The sequence below is a fragment of the Podarcis gaigeae genome (genome assembly GCF_964106915.1).
Source record: "Podarcis gaigeae genome assembly, chromosome: 13".
In the NCBI taxonomy this organism is placed as follows: Eukaryota; Metazoa; Chordata; class Lepidosauria; order Squamata; family Lacertidae; genus Podarcis; species Podarcis gaigeae.
In genome coordinates, this window is record NC_139689.1 from 11,723,641 (window position 1) to 11,745,281 (window position 21,641).

Genomic DNA, 21,641 nt, shown 5'->3' on the forward strand with positions numbered 1-21,641 from the left:
TCCCTGGGCTAGTAGCATCCATGCGGCTGTTGTCATGTACCATAAAAAGTCTTTTCTGGTCCCATTTTGGGATAGCTTTATTGTGTTTCATAATTAATTATTTTGCCTGTGGATATAAATCTACTGCAACCTGTCCTGGGACTTTCTGGCGAAAGACAGGTGAGGAAACCTTATAAATAAATAAATGTCAAAGAATACGACCGAGCTCAGGTTAGGAGGCAACTACTGGCAAACGATAAGGTCTGTGGTTTAAGAAAATAAATAGCAGGCCTGCGGAATCAGCCCAATGTCCCATCTAACCCAGCACCCAGTCCTCATCTTCCCTTCCTGTCCATGAAAAGACGGCTCACAACTTGCAGCAAAGGTGCTTTTCGTGCCCTCGGCTTCCCAACCCCCATTAAGAAAGAGAGGCGGCGGCGGCGGCGGCAGCAGCGCTAAGCTCTATGGGGAGGATTTGAGAGAAATCCTCTTAAGGCAACCGTAAAGGAAGGAAGAACGAACCTCCTTGCACTTGGCAGGGGCTGCTATCACCTCTGTGTCAAAGCTGCATCCAGTATAGCAAAGGTTGCTGCAGGAAGGGAGAGAAATTGCTAGAGAGAATCCCCCCTCTGTGCACTCCTAATCCCCAAACAGCCTTAAAGCAGCACAGCTGAAGAAAGATCCTGCCCCCCCCCCAAGATCCTGCCCCCCCACAACCTTGACTATCTTTTAGGGAGCTGGATATCACTAAAGCAGAATTTTACTCTATTTTTTTTCCTTCCAAAAAGCAGGAGTCATGCGATGCCAGCCTCTCCAGGATTTCTGCATTTCGCTATGCAGAACTCGCACTTACACTTGGTATTATCTTGTTTCCAAAAATCAAGAAGAAATAAAGAGACAGATCGTGTTAGATTGCTAACATTTCTTTTTCTTCCATCTTTCGTAGCTCTAATTTTATTGTATTACAGTAAAAGCTCATTTTTTTAAAAAAAAAATTTTTTTATCAACTAACAGAAACAGGTATGTTTAACACATTTGCCCCTCTGGGTTGTATCCGATGCTAGTGCTACTCATCACACTTATAAGCAACTGCCTTACAGAGGGTTGGACAATTGCTCCATCTAGCTAAATACTGTCTGCACTGACTGGCAGCAGCATCTTTAGAAGGGCTCTTTTCCAGACCTACATGAGAAGGCCAGCAATTGAAATTGGGACCTCTTGCATGCAAAGCATGGGCTCAACCATAGAGCTGTGCTATCGGTACAGCCTCAAAGGAATAGAATTGTAGAGTTGGAAAGGACCGCAAGGGTCGTCTAGTCCGATGCCTGCAATGCAGGAATCTTTTGCCCAATGGGCCCACTAATACTAATACCCTCTTTTTCCTCCAGAAGGGGCCACAGCTCAGTGGTGGAGCACCTGCTCTGCACACAGAAAGCCTCATGCTCATCCCTGATGGCACCTCCAATTTAAATGACTCCAGGGTAAGCCCTCTTTCTCTGTCTGAGACCTTGGAGAGCCACTGCCAGGCAGTGGACAAGCTAACTGGTCTGACTCTGCAAAAGGCAGCTTTCCAGTGTTCAAAAAGTGATTTCGACAGACGCAATGAATGCATTTTGGCACAGCTTGAGTTGTTTAGTTGTTTAGTCGTGTCCGACTCTTTGTGACCCCATGGACCAGAGCACGCCAGGCACTCCTGCCTTCCACTGCCTTCCGCAGTTTCGTCAAATTCATGTTGGTAGTTTCGAGAATATTGTCCAACCATCTCGTCCTCTGTCGTCCCCTTCTCCTTGTGCCCTCCATCTTTCCCAACATCAGTGTCTTTTCCAGGGAGTCTTCTCTTCTCATGAGGTGGCCAAAGTATTCGAGCTTCAGCTTCACAATCTGTCCTTCCAGTGATTAAGGGCTGATTTCCTTAAGAATGGAGAGGTTTGATCTTCTTGCAGTCCATGGGACTCTCAAGAGTCTCCTCCAGACCATAATTCAAAAGCATCAATTCTTCGGCGATCAGCCTTCTTTATGGTCCAGCTCTCACTTCCATACATTACTAGTGGGAAAACCATGGCTTTAACTATACGGTACAGCTTGAGTATCGTACAGCAAAGTTCAAAAGAACACACAATGGGAAGGGTAACTGCACCGCAATCAGCACATGGGTCCATGAAGCATGGATTAAAATTCATAGAGGGCAACATCCCTAGTCCAGCGTTGCCTGCCTCTGCCTTTCGGTCTCTCTGATACCTGAATTCCCCTCCAGGGACACAGCGATCAACCCCACAGATCTGCCTAAGCTAAGCCGTTTGTGTGGGGAGAGGCAGTCCAATCCACCACGCTGCCCCGACAAGGACGGATGGGCAATGCCTTCCTGCTGCAGCACTGCCATGTTCCCTGGGAACTGGCCCTCGTTTGCCACGCGCCCCCCTGTTGCCATGCGTCCCCTCTCCCCCCAAGCTCCCAGCTCTGCACCGCACGGTGACCGAGTTGCAACCTCTTCTCCTTGATGCAATCCGACAGGACTGCGGCCTCTGGTCATCAATAAATAAAGACGGGAGAGAGAAAGAGCTAAAGACATAAACAAGGAAAGCTGCGGGAGAGGCAGGGGAAACCCAGCGCTGAACTGCAGGAGCCTGGCCTCCTAAGATGAAAAGAGGACACCTCCGGAATCTACAGAACCAACAGATGCTTCTTTTAAAGAAAAATCAAGGCATGGCTCTAGTCCTCAAGGTGTTAAGGAGACACGTGTATCTGAAAGCAAGGGAGATTCCCCCTAGCAGGTCAGGGACACAGGAAGCTGCCTAATGCGGAGTCAGACCACTGGCCCATCTTGCTCAGTGATGCCTACACTGACTGGCAGCAGCTCTTCAGGATTTCAGGTGGGGGTTTCAAGGAACCCTACCTGGGCATGCCAGGGGCCCAAAGCTGTGACCTTCTGCTTGCAAGTGGTGTTAGAAATTAGCCAGGTGTGTTTTGCAACTAGTGCAGGTCCAACTGCAAGCACATGGAGATCTCTGGATGACAGGTTAGCAACTGACATCTCCATCTGGCTGGCCATGCCAGCTTCCTTAAGCAGGTAAGCAGAAGAACTTATGTATTGCATTTATACCCCACTTTTTTCTGCAAGGATTACATGGTTCCTCCCCCCCACAGTTAATCCTTACAACAACCTTGTGAGGTAGGCCCAAGATCACCCAGTGGGCACCATGACTGAGTGGAGATTTGAACCCTGATCTCCCAAGCCCCAGTCTGACACTCTAACCTAGAGATTTCCAAACTTTTCATGTTGATCACGCTTTTTAGACATGCATCATTTCATGACACAGTAATTCAGTTTTACTAGCAAACCAGAGGTTAAACTAACCCCTTATAAGAGCACGGGGAGTGTTTGCGTGACACAACTACACACTGTGGATGACACACTAATGTGTCACGTGACACTCAGTTTGGAATGCTCTGCTCTAACCACTACACCACACTGGCTCCCTAGAGTCCTTCTGCTATGGGGCAGCTCTATAAATTAAGTAGGTAAAGAAATGTGGGGAAAACAAAATGCCACTTAGAGAAGGATTGGAAATATTTTCTTTGAAGACTTGGTTTGTTTTATTCTGGATTGTTTTACTTGATGTTGTGTGTTGTAAGCCGCTTTGAGGTTTTTTCTTTTAAAATATAAAGCGGTATAGAAATGAAATTAACAACAACAAATTTCACCATAAAAGGCACCTAGATAGACCGTTGTGGCAACCATAACCTAGGTTTAAGGTGCCATTTGGCAATGAGCTTATATATCTGAGCTTCTAACACAACCTGCAAGGCAGATGCTTACAACTGAGCTGTGGAGCTATTCATACAGCCGTTCTCTCTGCCTTGAGAAATGAGACCAGAGCGACGAGGCTGAGTCACAAGCTTGATAGTCGACAAGCAGAAAGTTCACCAGGTTGAAGAGAGTGACACCGTATGGGAGAGGAAGCTTTCCAAGTTCCCTGTCCCAAGTGCTTACTGTCTGCAGAAAGTGGAACACCGCTGGACAAGAAACGTCACCTCTGTGTTGATTCATGTGTGGGTCTGGTGGAAAAGGAGGGGAGGACAGACACATCACCGGTAGCAAGAGTTCTGAATGAGGCATCTGAAAATAGATTGTGCGCCCTGCCAGCACAAGGGAGAAAAGGGAGAGGTGTTTGCAGGCAGGGTGGAGAACAGCTGTTTCTGTGCAGGCTTAAGTCATTTGCTGTTTTGCCTCTGGTTGAACTTTTCAAGCTCCAGCTTCTTGTCCTGCCATCTTGCCTCTCTTACTCCTTCGCACAAAATGAAAAATAATGCAAATCTGGTTCTCAAAGTGTACCAAACTAAACATTTCTCCAAGCTTCCCATTTCCTGCACTAGCTGGCCGAATTCTCTGCCAGAGTGGAAGAGCAGCGCATCAAGGCCACAGGAACAAGCTGGGCCGGCTCCGCTCCAGTTTGATTACAGAAGATCGCTGGGCTCTGGCTTTGAGCCTGGCCTCCAAAGCAGCACAACTTTATTCATCGGGAAATCTCTCGTTTACCCGGCTGGCAGCACAAGCAGAGCTGTGCAAACACCAGGAAGGCCAAGAGGACGGCGAGGGCCAAAAGCAGCCGTCAGCCACGGAACGAAGAGAGATGCAGGCCAAGCAAGCAGTTGCTCTTTTTTTTTTTTTGGACTCCGAAAAGAACGGCAGCCGGTCAAGGCTGTGTTGGTGCTTGAGGATAAGCATGAGCCTCTGGCCAGAATGAGGAGCCTCAGCCCCAGGGTTCAATGCAGCTCTCCTGATAGCCTTCCCCCCAATTGTTTGCATGCTCCAGTACCCATGAAATTTGGAAGAACCTTGGGTGGGGGAACACGGGGCAGAAGAGAGATGCCTTTCTGAAGTCTTGGCAAATGGGGCAGGAGAAGGCACATAGCAAAAACCATGGCATTCACTCCTACAAGATGTATAGCTACCAACCTGGAAACGTTAGACAAGCTCAGGGATGGGAAGTCCATCTTTTCGCCATGGTTATTTTTGAGCTCCATAGTCCAAGACAGGATGATTCTGAATGCCAGCTGCTGGGGGATGGCAAGGAAGGAAAGCACAGTTGTGCTCAAGTCCTGCTTCTGGGCATCTAATGGGCATCAGCTGGCTTTCACCAGGGACCTAACCTTTAGCATGGCAGGCCCTGCCAGCAGCGTTTCAGCAGGAACCACCCCCCACCTCCTTTCCGACGCCTTCTGAAAACGAGGTTGTTTAGACAGGCCTTTGCAGTATGAGTTTTCTCTTCTTCACCAACTGGCATTTACTGACAAGCTTTTAGAGATGCTTTTTGTGGAGTTTATTCACTGTGTGCCGTATATCACCTTGACATATTTTAATGGAGGTGTGGATTACAAATACGTAAATAAAATCTGGTTGGCTGCTGTGGGAACAGGATGCTGGGTTACACTGGCCTTTGACCTGATCCAGAAGGCCTCACCTTATGTTCTTAAGACATTAAGCCTGAAAACTGAGAAAGCCAACTGCTCCCCATCCAACCCGGACTCCTGGCATACGGTGATAACAAATGGAGATGACGCTCTCCGAGTTATATGAAGGAAATGGTTGCCTAAGAAGCAGAAGTTTTAATAATACCCAGTACTGGCAGCCAGGCCTGCCTTGCTCCTGATTGACAGCGTTTGTCACCCAGACTACAGACCAGTCTCTGTATTCCAAGCTCCAAAATGTCTTGTGAGGAAAGCATCCTCTAAGGGGGGTTGTGTTGCTAACTCTGGAGCAAATGCCCTGGGATCTCATTAACTCCAACTGAAAGTTTCAGAGTGTTTTTCTCGGCCCGATCCCATTGTGCAGATGCGTTCAGGAGTGTTTCTCAATCATTAAGGCTAAAGCCGTTGAGATGAGAAGGCATGAGAATGGGTTTCACTTTTGCCAAACCCTAGTCAGCTGCTCAGCGCCAACTGGGCTGGCATACAGTTCCTTCCCCTGTTTTTTTATTCCAGTTGTATAAAAATCTGATTTGGAGGGACCTTGGGGGTGAGCAGGCTCTGAGCAGCGGCTGTTCATACCCAAGCTGTCTTCCGTAACCATGAGGACCAGAGCAATTATACATACCCTCTCCTACTACTCATGGTTAGAGAAGACTGTCTGCATACCAATAGCCACTGCTGAGATCCTGCGTGGTTAGGAAGTAGAGGATGCAATAACACTGCAGCAGCTAAGCAGGTCTAGGTCCAGTCAGTGTTTAGATGGGAGGCTCCCTAGGAACCCTACGTACAGTCTTGAGATCCATGGTGGAAGAAATAATAGCTGTGTACTTTCCAGGCAGGTTTAACCACAGCAGCTTCATTTTAAAAGTGGACCATTATGCAGCATTATATTCAGAGAAACATAGCCGTTGTGGTCAGGGTTCAAAATTAGCAGGGAATCAGGCGCATTGTATGCCTAAAAATTCTCCATTTGCCAGCACCTCTAAAAGTCTGGGTGCCATTTTTTGCACCTGACTGACACTCAAGGATCACTGGAATGTATGTGCTTTGAAGCCTCAAAGTATATGTTAAGGATAGACAATACGTTAAGGAGTTTAGCAATAAAGTGTAGAGTGTTTTGAAAACTGAAGTATGGCATCAATATTTTTATTGTAAACACCAAATTAAACATGCATTCGCAATTTCTGTTAAAAATGTGATATTAACAATATGCTTATCAAAATAATAAAAAGTGTTGCCGATCTCCCCAAATGGAGACTAGACATTCTGTTTTGGCACCCACAACCCAGGTCCCAGGAGCCACTTGGCTCCTAGCTTTTCTATTACAGTTTCTAACACTGATGGTGGCTGGTAGCAGTTGATCACCTTATCCTCCATTAGCTGGGGTACTCTTTTCAAGCCATCCCTCGCTACATCCAATTCCACTGTTTAAATTCGGTGTTGAGTGAAAACGTATTTTATTTTTGTCTGTCCTAAATCTTCAGTTTCATTGGGTGGTCCAGGTCCTAGTATTAGGAGAAAGTGAGGAAATACATATCCCTTCCCACTTTCTATAAACCATGCTATGCCAGATGTCAACCAATTTGCACAAGACAGCAGGTGACTTAAGGAACAGTAACAAACAGGCAAAATGACTGACAGGTCCCAGCTACCAAGCAAGTTGAGGCAGGGTTAAGAAGTGAAAAGGAAGCAACGATATGCGGTTAAAGGTAAAGGTAAAGGTACCCCTGCCCGTACGGGCCAGTCTTGACAGACTCTGGGGTTGTGCGCCCATCTCACTCAAGAGGCCAGGGGCCAGCGGTGTCCGGAGACACTTCCGGGTCACGTGGCCAGCGTGACATCGCTGCTCTGGCGAGCCAGAGCCGCACACGGAAACGCCGTTTACCTTCCCGCTGGTAAGCGGTCCCTATTTATCTACTTGCACCCGGAGGTGCTTTCGAACTGCTAGGTTGGCAGGCGCTGGGACCGAGCAGCGGGAGCGCACCCTGCCGCAGGGATTCGAACCGCCGACCTTTCAATCGGCAAGTCCTAGGCGCTGAGGCTTTAACCCACAGCGCCACCTGCGTCCCTAACGATATGCGGTTACTGTTCCCCAATGTCGCTGACTGAGGACACAGCAAGACACTATACTTTACAGGAATAGATTGAACACTGGCAACCAGTTGCCTTTCTCTGACCTGGAAGCAACGGAAGGGAACCGATGGCCCTTCAGATGTCGTTGGACTCCAAATCCCATCAACCCCAAGCCAGCATAGCCCAGTGATCAGGGATGATGGGAGCTGTAGTTCGGCAGCAACTGGAGAGGAAGAGGTTCCCCATCTGTGGCCTAGAGCAAGCCTTCTGACCACGACCAAAGATACCTTCATCGGGGTTGCTAGGCAACAGCACATTGGCCACATCTCAACTACAACAAGCCAGGAAAAAGAGAAAGAGTGGCTAAGATAGGCATTAAGTGGGATCTTGGAGGGAAAACATTGCTGAGATGACAACATGAAGCATACTTATCGCAGGGCACTCTTCAGTCTTTGATCTGAAGCTGCTGCTTCCTTTACAGGGTCTTCAAGGAGGAAAGAGTTAGGCCCAGAAATGTCACAAACTGGGGCAGAGCTATGACTTACTATGACTGACTGACGGCCTTCCTTGTTACCATCAGTCTACTGGGGGGCCCCTAAGGCTGAAAGTGACGGACTAGGCCTGCCGAGGTTTCTGGGAAGGGAGGGAGGCTGAAAAAATAGTAGGGTTGGGGGGGGGGTCGAAGGCCTTTGCAATCCCATGATAGGAATTCTTAGGAAAGGGGCTGAAAACAGATTTGACAGCGTCATTTTCCCAAGCCCACCACAAAAGACCACTCACATATTCATAAAAAGGGATACTGTAGAGATGGAAAATGCACAGCAGGGGTGGGGAGTGGGGTTTCAGTCTGGAGGTCACCTTTCCTCAAGGAGAACGTTATGGGGGGGGGCTCCATGGAAAGGGTGGAAAGAAGTTTGTGGAGAAACAGGTGAGATTCTTCCCTTTATACAGTAGAATTCAGAGGTTTACACGTACAGCCACATCTCCACTCACACTTCCTGAACCTCCACCAGACAAGCGAGAGGCAGTATAACTGCTTGACCCATTCCAGCCAGGAAAAAGGACTCAAGGAACACAGAGCAGAGTGGGAAGAACTACAGGGGCCAGGTAGAAAGGTCTGGAGAGCCACACACCTGATGTACAGTGGTACCTCAGTTTACGAACTTAATCTGTTCCGGAAGTCCATTCTTAAACCAAGGCATGCTTTCCCATACAAAGTAATGGAAAATGGATTAATCCGTTCCAGACAAACAACCCCTAAAACAGCAATTTAACATGAATTTTACTATCTAACGAGACCACTGATCCATAAAATGAAGGCAATAATCAACGTACTGTACTATAAAATAAATAAGACAGTATTGTAGATTATAAAAATTAAAATTAATTTTTCCTCTTATGTGCACTGATGATAGTCATTGTTTGGAGGGGGGACTTTTATCCATTTCTGCAGTCATACAATCAACCAGTAGCTGAACTGGGTTCCACAGTATCACAAAAACGAAGACACAAGCCACAGTCACAGGTCAGTCCCGTAAAACGAAGAACAAGTCATAGTAAAAAAAATAAATGAAAAGGCCACACAAACAAAACCGCAACAAAATAGCAAAAACAAAAGCCCCAAATATCACACCTCTGTGTTGTGTGGGTGCTCGGGACTCAACAGCCAACAGACTCAACAGAAAGCCTCAGATTAGCAGCGGGGGGCACAATTTACAAATGGAACACACTCAACAGGAAGCGGAACATGTTCTGCTTCCAAGGCAAAGTTCACAAACCAAAACACCTACTTCCGGGTTTCCAGCATTCTTATTCCAAGTTATCCATAAACTAAGCTGTTCTTAAACCAAGGTACCACTGTACAGAAAAGGGCAACCAATATCACCAGCGGGCTGAGGCACCTTTCCTACGACAAGAGGCTAAAAGGGGAATTGGGGTGTTGAATTAGCAGGCTCCAGTGTGGCCAACATTGGCTTCCCCCAACCAGGTGTTTTCCAGATGTTGTCTGACTCCCATCACCCCCCGTCAGTATGATCTGGGATGACGGGTATCACAGTCCAACAACATCTCAAGGTACCAGGCTGGGGAAAGCTGGCTTACACCATTCTAAAATGAGTGTTGTGGAATTACTGGTTGCCGAACACGGTCCCAGATCCAAATCTTCACTTTTGGATACCTTCAAGCGGTGGCAAGCATAGCCGGAGGAACAAAAGGACCAAAATGCAGGCGTTGTTTTGCAGCCCCACCGCCTGCGGTTGTTCATTCAGACTTCTCAAGAGCCTTTAATTGGGCTCCGCAGCGACTCTCTGGGTCTCGGAGGGCCACGCAGGTGCAGGTGCTAAAAGCAGCTCCTATTTTCATATCAGTGGGAGTTGCCGTTTCCCCCTTGAGTTGAGACGGAGAGAGCGCTTGACGAAAAGCAAGAGGTTGTGGAGGTGGGGAGGGATTAAAGCTTTTATTTTGTCTTAATACGTTTGCTAGTGTATGTAAAGCCACACCCATTGTACTCTCAGCACTATCATCCAATGATTATGCATTGTCTCCGCCCAGAATTCAATCTTTCTCCCCATCACTCATAAGCATGCCGCCAGTGGAGGAGAGCTGACCCCCTTTTCTAGCCAGGTAGCAGAGAGCCAGGTAGCAGAGATGTTAAAGAAGGGAGCCAGCAACCTACACAGCTTTGCAGCTGATATCACACAAGTGGAAAGATAGTTTTGCATGCAGAAGGTCCCATGATCAATCCTCAACATCTCCAGGATGGACAGGGAAGACCCCCTCACCTGGCTGAAGTTCTGGAGACAAATTTGTGGCTTGGCTTCTATGACTGCCACCACCCCACTCCAAAATTACCAAGGGAATGCAGCCCTCAACAGAGAAGATTTCCCCACCCTGGTGTTAAAGCATGTTGAGGAACATAGTCTGAAGGCAGCAGACGGCACCATAGGGCAGCCCAACATTTGATGGAGTGGCCCAACTCACTTTCGAAACCAAGATTTGACTGTCAGAGGGGACTTTGAGATGTTGCTTTTCGCTACAACAGGGATGGGGAGCCTGTGGCCCTCCAGATGTTGCTGGACTCCAGCTCCCATCAGTCCCAGGTCAAGCATGCTGGGATTGGCAATTCAGCAGCAATCTGGTTAGCATGACTTTCTGGTTAGTGGGGGACAGTAGTCCACTGCAGCCAAACCATGGTTTCCACTTCACTCACCAAACCATGGTTTTTCATCCACGAGGTAGGGTTATCCGTCACCAACACTTTCTGAATGGGGCTCTAGATGATTTAGAAATGTGACCACAGGAAGTACGATGCAGTGGCTGACTTAACCGCACCACCTCTCAAAGCTGCTACTTAAACTTACTTCTTCTTTTGCCCCTCAGCAAATGTCATTTGGCGACAGCTCTACCACCCACATCTATTCCCACTAAATCAGGTGAGTGCCTCTTCTCATCCCCTGCAAAGATGTGACATCTAAACTAATATTTTTATTGTGTACAGTGGTACCTCAGGGTAAGTACTTAATTCGTTCCGGAGGTCTGTTCTTAACCTGAAGCACCACTTTAGCTAATGGGGCCTCCTGCTGCTGCCGCACCACCAGAGCCTGATTTCTGTTCTTATCCTGAAACAAAGCTCTTAACCTGAAGCACTATTTCTGGGTTAGCGGAGTGTGTAACCTGAAGCGTATGTAACCTGAAGCGTATGTAATCCGAGGTACCACTGTACTGTGCACTGTTAAGGGGTGTGCGGAAAGAGAATTCACCTGATGTTTCTGCACATTGCAAGAAAGGTTCAGATGTTCTGTGGCTGCACTAAGTGTAAGCAGTTGACCCTGCAGACTGATCTGGAGGCCAAAAGGAACCAAAACCATCTTGAAAAACTAATCGCTACACCCTAGTCAGCAGGAGATGGAAGCCAGGAATTGAGATGGGGTCGGACTAGTTAGCTACTGGGGCAAACAAATAAGCAGCAGAAATGACAGCTTTCACTGTGTGCTATAAAAACTGTATTGGATTTTGAATGCAATGTTCAAGGAGCTGGGCCACACAGATGGCCAGTCTGTGACCTAGTCGGCACAGCCAGCCTTGACAGCAGGAATGTGCAGCATGGCTTGGCAGTGACTAGGAGGCCAGATGACCACATATTGCCAAGCTATTCCAGAAGAACTCTATAGATTTTTTTCAGAAGCTTGTCCAGGCTTCCCTAATGGCGCAAGAAACATTCCTGGAAAAAGAACTCCCCCACTACGAGCTACCTTCCACCTGTTAGAAAGTCAAATATATAAGCTAGATTTTTAAAGCCTAGAAAAATAAGGATAGGCACTAAGCAGGAGAACATTCCACAATTGCGGTGCCACCACTGAGCAGACTCTACCAACTCATGAGAACATAAGGAGAGCCTGCTGGATGAGGTCAATGGCCCATCTACTCCAGCATCCTGTTCTCACAGTGGCCAACAAGGTGACTGTGGGAAAGCCACAAGCAGGATTTGAGTCCATGAGCACCCTCTCCTCCTACGTTTTCCAGCCACTGGTATTCAGAAGCATTGCTGCCCCCAGTTGTGGAGGAAGAGAATAGCTATCATGGCTAGAGGGAGCCACTGCTATCGTCTTATCCTCCATGAATTCGTCTAATCCTCTTTAAAAGACATCTAGGTTGGTGCCCATCACTCTTTCCTGTCGGAGGGAGTTTCATAGTTTAGCTATGCTCTGCCTTCATTATACACCTTTAGGCGCCAGGCAAAAACGTTCCTTTTTAACCAGGCCTTTGGTTGATCTGATTGACATCTTAAAGGTAAAGGGACCCCTGACCATTAGGTCCAGTCGCAAATGACTCTGGGGTTGCGGTGCTCATCTTGCTTTACTGGCCGAGGGAGCCGGCATTTGTCCGCAGACAGCTTCCAGGTCATGTGGCCAGCATGACTAAGCTACTTCTGGCGAACCAGAGCAGCACACGGAAACGCCGTTTACCTTCCTGCCGGAACGGTCCCTATTTATCTACTTGCACTTTAATGTGCTTTCTAACTGCTAGGTTGGCAGGGGCAGGGACCGAGCAACGGGAGCTCACCCCATTGCAGGGATTCGAACCGCTGACCTTCTGATCGGCAAGTTCTAGGCTCTGTGGTTTAACCAACCGCGCCACCCGCATCCCTGTGATTGACACCTCATGCCGTTTTAAAATGTGGCTCTTTGGGAGGGGGTGTTATATATTGTGGTTTTTATGTTGATCTTTTCTGTACACTGCCCTGAGACCTCCAGGTATAGGGCAGTATATAAATTCAGTTTAATAATAATAATAATAATAATAATAATAATAATAATGAATCATCAGCATCTCTTTTGTCTGTCCTGAATCTTCCAACATTCAGCTTTGTCATATGTCGACTAAATCTAGCGTCATGAGAGGAGAAAAACTTTCCTATCAATCTTTTCCATGCCATGCATAATTTTATAAACTTCTGCCACGTCACCTCTTAACTCTCCTTTTGTCTGAACTAAAAAGTCCCCTATGCTGCCACCTTTCCTTTGATCATTTCAGTTGCCCCTTTTCTAACGCTACCATATCCCTTTTGGGGGTGAGTAAACTCATCTCCTGCTCCTCATGACATACGCGTGGGCCAGCCATTGTGCAAACCAACTCCCCACCCTCACCCCATGCCTTACAGATGTTATGGCATTGCAAGTCCTACAGTCCCAGCCATCATAGCTAGCGGTCAAGGATGATGGGGAGTTGGGCCCTAAAATGTTGGGAAGGGCACAAGCTTGGCAAAGGCTCCTGTGAGCAACAGCGGAACAAGCAGATGTACATCTTGTGTGGAGTAGGCAAAGCATATTAGGATAAGACAGGTATTTGGATTCAGTGGCCCAGAAGCCCGCCTTCCCCCCCCCCCCCAAACACTCCTCAGCGCTCAAGCAAAAAGATCAGCACAACGCCTACCCACAATGGACTGAAAGAGATGCCAGCAGTTAGCTGGCAGGTGTCAATGCTGCCAGAAGAACACATTTATCCAAAGCCTCAGAACAATTCTCTGCACACTAGCCTATGGGCACAGGCCAAGTTCAGGCTGTAGAAACACCATATGCCTCTATATCACTCCCCCCCCCCCCCAAAAAAAGGCTGTGATTTACTCTACACATTAACTTCAGCAGTAAAATACTTCAGTTTGGTACTGTTTGCACAGCTGTCTTGCTAAGGATTCCAGTCTGGCTAGTCCCTCTTTGCTTTGACTTCATGCCGAGGGGATGGGGGGCAGACAACAGCCATTCCACCTTCAGACAGTTATTTTCTTACATTTCTATCCCACTTTTTTCCCATCATGGAACCCAAAGTGATGTAAATCTCTCTTCCAGGCACTGAACAGGCCTAGACCTGCTTAGCATCAACAGAGCGGTGGCTTCAACTGTCTTGTGTATGCATGGCTCTTCCTGGAGAGGCCTGAATCCCAGTTTGCATCAAACAGCAGACTCCAAGTTCCTAGTCCATAGGGATGTACCATTTCAAGCTTGAAACGGAGGGGAAATTCAAGGCAGAGTGGTGGAGATTTATCAGAATTTTGACTTTAGAGCAGGCCTCATGCTCCACAACTAGCAAAAAGTATAGAGCTTTCGAATCCCCGAACAGCATACAGAAATATATAGCTCTGAAAGTGGAGGGAACATCTTTAGGAAAGGGTACCCAATCCATTGCAACCAAGTAACACTCTAAATATGGGAGCCATTGGGGACTAGGGAGAAACAACAGTCTAAAGCCACTACTTATAACCGGTTCAACTCTCCCATAATTGTGTACTTCAAATTCTCCAGTTGGGCTACAACTCCCATCAATGCTGCAAAACATCTGGAGAGCACCAGGTTGAGGAAGGCTGGCCTAGGACTGCCAGCAAGGAGGTTTCCCCCCAGCTCATCTAGCTATCTAGCTCCCCTGGTTCCTAGCCCCACAGAGAGGCACCCTCGCTTTATAAGGCACTCAGAATTCCCATCAACAAATTACAAGGACACTGTCACAATATCACCTAACCTTATTAGCAAACAAAAATGAGTGGCAAGCTACTTCAGCATCTTTGAGGAGGTCTGCGCAAAGGTAACAAGTCCATGTTGGGATGGCACATCCAGCAGCTGCCACAGCTAATATAATATTGCCTAAGAACAGGCATCTCCTCCCCACCCACCCACGATCCCCACTTTGCAAGAGTTGCCCATGGATACGTACCCAAGAGAAGCTTTCTGAAGTAGACACAAGGTCCCTCCAATTCAGCATCCTGCCCTCAAGGTGGCCAACCAGATGCCTATGGGTCTCCCATGAGCAGGACAGGAGCACTATAGGCCTTTCTCCTGCAGTTGCTCCCCAGCAACTGGTATTCAGGATCTGGCTGCCTCATGGTCCTGGAGGCTGTATGACTAGTAACCACTGACTGCCTTTTCCTCTGTGAATCCATCAAATTCCCTTTTAAAGGCATCCAAGTTGGTGGCCATCACAGCCTTATGCGGAAGCAAATTTCATGGTTTAACTGTGCACTGAAATGCAGTGGTACTTTCTTCTTGTCTGCCCTGAATCTTCCAACATTCAGCTTCAATGTGGGTCCCTGAGTTCCAGAATAATGAGAGAAAGAAGTCTCCCCACCCGCTTCCTCCTAGATCAGGGGTCAGCAACTTAAGGCCCATGGGAGAGTCCCCGTGTGCTGTGCTAAACTCGCTTCCGCGGCGCCAGAAATCGCGTCTGTACGTGCGCAGACACCAGAAAACACGGGCGCATGCTCTCACGTGTATGCGCAATCTGCCCCCCTGAGGGATCTCCACTGGAGTGAACCTTGCTGACCCCTGTCCTAGACTATGCCTAATTTCATACACCTCTATCATGCTTCCCTTACGTACCCACCTTTCTCCTAAACTAGAAATCCCCAAATGTTGTGTGACCTTTCTTCCATGGGGGAAGAGGCTCCAACCTGTAGATCATTTTTGGTTCCTCTTTGCTGAAAATTCCTCTCTAGCTCCTTCTAAATGAACGGTGACCAGACATGAATGCAGAATTCAAAATGAAGCCTCACCACAGATTTGTAGAGTGGAATAGGGAATGTGCGTTTTCCAGAGCCGTCGCACACTGGGTTGACATTTTCATCAAGCTACTCAACACTGACACACCCTCAAGATTCCCCCTCCATGTCAGTCACTGCAAGCTCAGACCCTACTTGTGGATATACTGAGTTGCTTATATAGAAATAGGGGAACACCAGATACCATAAATCAAGAGGATCTATACTTTGATCCAGGTAGCATTTCCCAAGCTGATAATTTAAAAAAAAAAAAAATCCCACGTCCACAGTTCCTTCTTCCCATGATATTCAGGCTCTGAATATTCACCCCATACATTCAAATCACTCTTATGCCACGTTAACAGCTATGAAGGACCACAGGAACTGTAATTTAACAAACTACAGTTCCCATAACCCTCCTAACTGTTAAAGTGGTTCACTTTAAATGTGTAGTATGGCTGGGACCATGTCTCTGCAATTTAAGTGAAGGTGAAGAACCATTTGGCCTTTTCTTCTCCCAAGAGAGCATCTCTCCCTGGCTTGTTTTTCCACCACTGGATCTCAGGGGAGGATTCCGCGAGCTCCAGCCACCGATTAGACTAGGCTGGAGAGCCTGCTCCAATTCTAGCATCTCCCACAAGTGGTTTCCACCTCTGCAGCTACCCTCCATCCCAGAGGCCTAGGTGGAACGGAGGGAAAGCAGGAGGCGTGGCAGAACACACAAGATGACTTAACACCTGACTGCCAAAAAAACCCCCAGAAACCCTGACACACTATGATGGCCATCTTTGAATCACTTCTAGGGATCCGTGATCTCTACCAAGCTCTGCGTATCAGAGTAAAAGACCTGCTACTGTTTCACAATAACTCCCATCCTCGAACAAGCAGAGTCATGCCAGCCCCTGCACATTTCAAATGGTACAGAAGTTACGGTCGCTCCTGGACCAAGAGTCTGACTGAAGTGGTACAGGAACTGGTGACTTCAAGACTGGACTACTGCAATGCACTCTATGTGGGGCTTCCCTTGAGCTGGACCCAGAAGCTGCAGCTTGTGCAGAATGCTGCAGTGTGGTAGTTGAGAGGGGCGAGGCCATGTCTGCATAGAACACCGCAGCCTTTAATAGGTAAAGCCCTTAATAGCTTGGGACCACTTTACTTGCAGGATCGCCATGTCTGAGATATAACCAGTTTTCTGCTTCGATCTGCAAAACTGGCACTGTTACGGGTGCTGCATAATACTTGGTTGTGCACTTGAAGAAATTTATCTTTAAGTGTAGCAGCACATAGACTTTGGAACTCCCTGCCAATTGACATGAGGCCAACACCTTCCCTCTACTCTTTTTGGCAGCTGCTTAAACATTTTTGTTTAGGTATGCCTGTCCAGACATTAAGTTACATGTGCTTTATCTCTTTTCAGCTACTGTTGATGTTAACTATCTTCTGAATGCTCTTCAATGTTTTTAACTATTTATTGAAAATGGTAGTATTTTATTTAATATTTTTGTAAACCATTTCAACTTTTTTAAAAAATCAAGCAGTGTATAAATCTTCTTAATCATAACATATAGATATAAGTTAACGGGAATGAAGATTTGAGATCACCCTCCCTCAAGAGGCACCTCATCCTGTATCTTTGAGAAGTGAATGTCGAAACCAGTGCTGCACATTTCAGAACTCAAGCTTCTCTTAATAGTCTTTGTGTCTCCAGCATTTTGCAAGTCCCTCCACACTCAGGTGAATTTCTATGTCCCACCAAGGTTCTAATTTCCACGCACACTAGCTTTTGCCCCAGAGAGATAGACAATAGCTGCATATGAAATCAGGGTAAGAATTATAGCAATCAATCTTGACCCGAATTGGTTACAAACTACAGTAACCAACACTAAGAGTAGGCAAAAGCCATCCTCGAAGTAACTGCAGATCTGTTAAGGCAACAGGCATCAAATTTAGTAGTTATCGCAACAGTCAAAAGGAGAGAGTTTGGCTTGGCACTATTCTCCTCCATGCATTCTCCAAGACTGCTTATTCCCCCATTCTCCTAGTCCTCTTGATGTGATCGCAATAGCAAAGGGAGCCTCAAGCCCAGGGGCTGAATGCAGTTCTCCAGGCTTTCATCAGGCCTCTAGTACAAGCCACACCCACTCACCATCCATGCTCTGCGCCTTCCCTGTGCACTTCTGCCTGGCTTGAATGAGTCCTCGAATTGTGACAACGCTTCTCACTTGCCTAGATGGATGCATGCAAATGCAGAAACCTCTGGCTTTAGTGTAGCTTGAACGTAGCCCATTGCATGCCAATGTATGGTAAAAGATGAAGAAATGGGCCTCCAGGTGCACGTTAGGGTTAAAAATGGGTGCTGGGCTTGAGAAGGCTGAAGATACCTGCATTATGCTGAAGGATAAGGCCACAAAAAAGCTTATTCATCCTCTTAGTGAAGTCCCCACAGTCCAACTGTGCAGTCAGCATCTTATTCCCCATTTTATCTATTCTTGTTTCAAAGCCAATCTCTCACAACAGCCTTCAAGGGACACACCACCAGCTTAGGGCCCCTTGCCACTATTTTAACAGCCATATCTGAAATGCCCTATCATACCTCTCTACTGCCACAATCCATTTCCCACAGCTTAAAAAACCCACCCAATTTTATGCAGAGTCAATCTAAGCCTACATTATCTGCCTTTCTTCCCAATGGTGCCCTGAACCCCTCACCATTAATTGCCTGCTATCTCACACATGCACACGCTTCTCGCAGCATCCCACCGTACCCCTGTATCTGCTATCACTCTCGGGTGAAGAACCCCCTCACCCAGTGAAAGATACCCCAATATCGCTGCCTACACTGTTTCCATCACCCTAATCTCCACTTACCTGCAGCAGTTTCCCCATATCAGACCACCCTTTAACTTTAGGGAAACCCCAGTCAAATTCCCCCCACTCACCTTTCACCCAGGGGCATCTGTAGAAATGTTATGGGGGCAGGGGCCCAAGCAAAACACTGAAAGTGGGGCAGGGTAGTTTCTCACACACACACAAATGAGGGGAAATCACGCTTTTACGTTTTGCCTCATTCCCCAAGGGTCAACAAATGCTGGAAACTTCCAATATTTTTTTTTAAACTGAAGAATCCTGGGAATTACAGCTCGTCCACAACAAACTGCCCTCCCCTTCGCTGCAGCTAGCCATGCCAACACCTCTGTGCATCCCAATCTCCTTTCAGCCCTCGCTGCTTAAGACACCTGCATAATTTCTCAGTAGGGCTCTCTGATCTAGCCTCCCCATTCTCCTGGACCCCCTTTCCAACACCACAGCACAGCCCCCTCTCCTTTCCCTTTAAACCCCTCTACCCCACAGTCACCCTATACTATCCTCTATATCCCTTCAACTCCACCTGCTCGACAGGCCAGCACACTCTCCCACCCCATTTTAACGCCCTTCAAACCCCTCCGAACCTCCCTGTTGGGCATCGCTGCATGGACCACCCACCCACCCCACATCCCTTTAGTCCCTTCGCTGGTGGAGACACCCAAAGCAGAGCCCCGCCGCTTTCCTTTCACCAACACCACGCCATCACTGGCCCCCTACACCCTTTCGAGGCACCCCACCGCCCGCCCACCCCACATCCCTTCAAGCCTATCTACTGCTCATCCCTATATCAGACCCCCAGATATTATCCCCACCACACCTCTGCAATTTCCCTTCCACCTGCTCTTGCTGAAGACCACATATAACGAGCATCCCCATCTCTAATTTTTTTTTTTTGCAAGGGAGCCCCCCCCCCCGACTCACCCCCACCCCAAAATCCCTGGCTGCCCTGCGTGCCCCCTGCAGCCTCGCTCCCCTCGCACTGCATCCCTCGGCCTCTCTGCGGCCAGGCCCCGGCGGAGGGACTAGGCTCTTCTCCCGCGCCGCCTCACCTGCGCTGCTGCTGCTGTGGCGGCGGCGGCGAGTCCCGCTGCTGGAGGCTCAGCGTGGCGGTGGCTGCGGCGGCCGCCGCCGAGGCCGAGAGGAAGAGGAGGAGGGGAAGGAGCCGCGAGGGGGAGGCGGGTGGTGGAGGCTGCTCCGACTCCTCCACCGCCGGCGCCGCTGCTGCTGCTCTTGCCGCAGCCTCCGCCCCCTGCCGCTTCCCGGCGCCGACTGACAAGGAGCGCAGCTCGGACACGCCTCCCCGTCCCCGCCCTCCGAGCCTCCTTAAATAGTGCACCGCCTCCTCTCCCCGCCCACTTCGCCGCCGGGGCCAATCCGCGGTCACGGCGGCGCGAGGACCGCCCACCCCTGCCCGCGGCTCGGGCTCCAGCGCGCAGGCGCGAGCGAGTCTCGGGTTGAATGTAGGCATGCGCCAGGTATAGAGAGGGCGCGCGCTCCCGGCTCTTTTTCGCGCGCCCTCCCCTCTCTTCCCCAATTCCCAACGCCTAGAGATACGGAGGAAAGTTGGCGCGCAGGCTTGACTTCCGGCGTTTTGCGGTCCCGAAGGCAGCCATATGCGGGGCAGGAAGCACGTGGCGGGCCGCTAGAGAGGTTGCTATGTGCGGGGACAGCTGATAACGAGCCTAAAGAGATTCTGAGAGGAGGCGCCACGGGGTCTATTTTGAAGCTTTTGAAAGTCTGTGGGGGAAGCCGCTCTAGCCCTAACGGTTGGCTTTGCCATGGTAGTACAGCGTGCTCAATTGGGAACCAGAAGTGGCGTGAGGTAGCTATTGGAACTTGACACACATGCAATTGCGTCACTGTGCCTTCTGTGTACAGTAGTGCAGGGAGCCGCTTTGAACACAATTTTCTTTGGTGCACAAATTTAAGGGGCCGGTCCTGCCATTAGATGGAGTGAAGTAGTTGCTTCGGGCAGCTGGTTTTGGGTGTTAGGAAACGACAGCAAACCGCTAGCCATTTAATCTATTAATATTATTGGCATTATTTTCCAAAAAAAACCGTGGTCAGCCTTCAGCACCAACTCCTGCATACTCCCTGATATTTAGGATCAAATATTAACTGCATCTTATTATTAACCCTGCCAGCTAGTGCAAGGCACTGAATTACTGTGTTAGCTCTTTTGCACAATTTTTTTGTGTATGGGGGGGGGGGTGGGAATAATTTCATCTCCTTACCTGGCCATGCTCAATTGTTTTTCATTCTTTGAAGTGGCGGAATATTTCATTAGTTCTGTTCAATAACGACACACTTCTTCAGTCTGTCCTCTGGCAAAAGTAATCTCACCTAGGCTATGTTTTGTCCAACCACACATTTTATTACCTTGCCCAAGACTGGCCTCTGATTCCATGAATTCAATAGTTTCTCTTTTCATTCCTCTCCCCTCTGAATGCAAAAAGACAGAAACCATCCCCCCCCCCCAGGACAATATATTACCAAGTAATCTGAAGGTCTGTTTGCACTCATACAAACCTACTGGATCCCTAAGATCACCACCAAAGGTCCTGTTTTCTGGCCTGTCACTTGTTAAGATCAGATTGGCAGGACCTTTGGGTGATGACACCACAAGTGCATGTTTCCGTCTTGGGCAAAATCTACACCACATCTCTTCCCATTGTCATACAAATTTTAAAATCCTTGTTATTTCCTCAGACATGTTAAAATTGATTTTATTCTTTTCGTAGGCTCTCAGATGAGGTATTTACTGCAATGCATTTTTAAAAGTGTTTCATATTGCACAATATAAAATTGTTTTCGTTTACCCTGAGAAATGCCTTGGGAGTGGGATACTATGTTAACTAAAATGAGTATTTTGTGCTGTACGCAGAACTAAGCCCCGCTAGGGACGATTTTCACAATGACCAGCCAGCAGCCCTGAGGAAGCTCATAACCAAGACAAAATGATAAGAGCTGCTGCTTTGTTCCGCCCATCAGGAAATCATAGCTATGCTGTACAGAGGCTTCTTGCTCTAATCATAGCCAACTGGTCCTTAAAATAAAACCTATTATGGTGGCAGCCATAATCAAATCCTATAGCAGTGAGTTTCACAGAAACTGCATTCAGTGGCAGGGGTCATTCTTTGACGTAATCATGAGAAAGATAATGCCCAGATGTTGGCGAGGGTGATACATTCAGGCTAATGATGGCTTCCTATCTTCCGTATCACTCCTGCCA

The 21,641-nt window shown here is 48.1% G+C and overlaps 1 protein-coding gene across 2 annotated transcripts in view; it reads right to left on the reverse strand.

The window, feature by feature from the left end:
* Window positions 1-19,706, reverse strand: part of LOC310828758 (vigilin-like) — a 53,691-nt gene extending 33,985 nt beyond the window's left edge. The window contains exons 1-2 of one of the 2 annotated variants that reach the window (XM_083706538.1): window positions 19,459-19,692; window positions 17,691-17,770 (exon numbers count right to left, since the gene is read on the reverse strand). The gene's annotated coding sequence lies outside the window, so the exon portion shown is untranslated. Of the gene's footprint in view, window positions 1-17,690; window positions 17,771-19,458 lie in introns of both variants that reach the window. The other variant, XM_083706537.1, reaches the window with a different exon arrangement.
* Between the last annotated feature and the right edge of the window lie 1,935 nt (window positions 19,707-21,641).